Genomic DNA, 2500 nt, shown 5'->3' with positions numbered 1-2500 from the left:
ACCACGCACACACAGGCTGCTCTTGGGGTCTGCTGAATGACGTGGTTGTGATCAAGTGGCCGGGGAAGAATGACAATCTTTTCTTTCTCATGTCCTTTTCCTCTTTCTGTTCCTTCTCTTCCGCCGTTAAAGGTTTGAAGTACTGTATCATTGCAGCTTGTATTTGTTTCACTCTGAGGTCTCATCTTTTACCGGTTGTATAGAGAGGCAGGACTGAGCCTCCTCTCCTCCTCATATACAGGCTCTCCTCTCCTCCTCTCTCTCGTCCTCCCCTCATATTAAGGCTCTCCTCTCCTCCTCTCTCTCCTCTCCTCCTCAGCTCCACAGCTCCTCTCCTGCTCTCCTCCTCTCTCTCCTCTCCTCCTCATATAGGGGCTCTCCTCTCCTCATCTCTTCCTCATATAAAGGTCCTCCTCTCCTCCTCATATAAAGGCTCTCCTTTCCTCCTCTCTCATCCTCTCTTCCTCATATAAAGGCTCTCCTCTCCTCCTATCCTCTCCTCCTCTCTCTCCTCTCTTCCTCTCCTCCTCTCCTCTCCTCCTCTCTCTCCTCTCTTCCTCTCCTCCTCTCCTCCTCTCCTCTCCTCCTCTCTCTCCTCTCTTCCTCTCCTCCCCACCTCCTCTCCTCCTCTCCTCTCTCTCCTCTCCTCCCCTCCTCCTCATATAGGGGCTCTCCTCTCCTCTCTCTCCTCTCCCTCCTCTCCTCCCCTCCTCCTCTCCTCCTCTCCTCTCTCTCCTCTCCTCTCTTCCTCTCTCTCCTCACCTCCTCTCTTCCTCCCCTCTCCCTCCTCTCCTCCTATCCTCCTCTCCCCTCCTCCCCTCCTCCTCTCCTCTCTCTCCTCTCCTCCCCTCCCCCTCTCCTCCTCTCCTCTCCCTCTTCTCCTCCCCTCCTCCTCTCCTCCTCATATAGGGGCTCTCCTCTCCTCCTCTGTATAGCAGAGCTTCAGGAGCTGTTTCCTTGTGCGTTCCTTAACACCCCTTATCGTCCACCACATGGACCCCCCTCTCCTCTGGTGGGCCGGGGTCTGTCCCTCTCCATGGGTCTGAAGACATCACCCCAATAAGGCTGGACATGATGCCCACCTTTAATCACCGTGATATTAATCATGTAAAAAAATGTCATTATTAAATAGAGTGATGGGGTCTTTTGCTGTGGTAGTACGGAATAAAAAGTCGTCTGGTTTGTTTGGGTTTCTGTCCGTCTGAACCCTGCAGACGGCCAGTCCCAGGAGCAGGCCCGGCCGCAGGCTCTGCGGGTTGTCCCGGGTCATCTCTTCCGACTGCCGTTTCCCCCTGATCACGTCTTACCTGCTCCCACGTGCTTTCCAGTGCTTGTTTTTGTAGATGAGATCAGGTAGAGAAAAGGACCACTGAAAGTTAGGGCCCAAAATAATAATTTTAATGGGACGAAGGCGTCGAGCTCTCGTTGTCATTTAAAATAATCTCGGGAGCCGGTCAATTAATCAATTGACCGGCCCGTGGACCGGCAGACACCACCCGTCACACACTGAACATGTATTCTTATTATGATATAACAATAGCATGATTCTGCAGTGAAGCCATACAGTGGCTCCCCGTCCCGGCGCGGTGTGCAACGGGAGTGTGAACTAAAGGTGGCCGCGGGAACGCGTTCACACCGCTCTGCGAACTCCTTCCGCACAGCGCCTCTCTGAGCACAGACCTCCGCCTCTCTCTGCACCCCGACGCACCGAGAGACTCTCCGCTGCCCTCGTCTGTGCCGCTGGACAAGTGGCCGTTTGGTGTGTTTTTGTGTTTCCGTTCCTGCGATGAACCGAGACGCGGTTCTTTATTTCTTTGCTCCGCACGCCGCGGGGCGTCGTGCCGCTTGACAGCCGCGCTGAATACACAGCGTCGCGTCGAGGAGCGGTCGGGTCAGTCCGGGAAAATACTCTTTTTTTTTTTGTGGGGGGGGGGGGGGGGGGGGGGGGGCTTTTGGGGTCAGTTTGCTGTTTATTCCACCCAGGCCCGGAGGACCGCGGTATCGACCGAGAGGCTTTACGCCGAGGATGCGCTGAGGGGAACTCGGGTTTGAACCGCTGAACCGGACTGTTCCTGCTTGGCTCTGGTTCGGGGAGAGAGGAGCGGAGGGGTGTGCGTCCGGAGCCGTCTCGCCTCCATGTTCTCGGCTCCCTGGGACCCGGCTAGGATGCACCAGCAGCAGCGGATGGCTGCGCTGGGAAGCGACAAGGAGCTGAGCGACCTGCTGGACTTCAGCGCGGTAAGCAGCCGGCGGAGCCGAGGAGACGCACCGACCGGCGGCTCCGGACGCACCGCGGACTCGTTTATGTTTGCTCTGCGCTCTCATTGAAAAGTGTTTTTAATATGCAACAAAGTTGTGTGTGCATTTTACTGCAAACAAAGTTAACCCAAAATGCCGATTTTTTTGTCCCTTGAAGTGCTTTCTGCCCCATGTGTGTGTGTGGGTGTGTGTTTGTGTATGTGCAGACATGAGTATTGCATTAGTAGTGTGTGTGCGTGTG

The sequence above is a fragment of the Pollachius pollachius genome, assembly GCF_949987615.1.
Source record: "Pollachius pollachius genome assembly, chromosome: 18".
Classification (NCBI taxonomy): domain Eukaryota; kingdom Metazoa; phylum Chordata; class Actinopteri; order Gadiformes; family Gadidae; genus Pollachius; species Pollachius pollachius.
The sequence above is the reverse complement of the archived record's forward strand: the minus strand, read 5'-3'. Positions refer to the sequence as shown.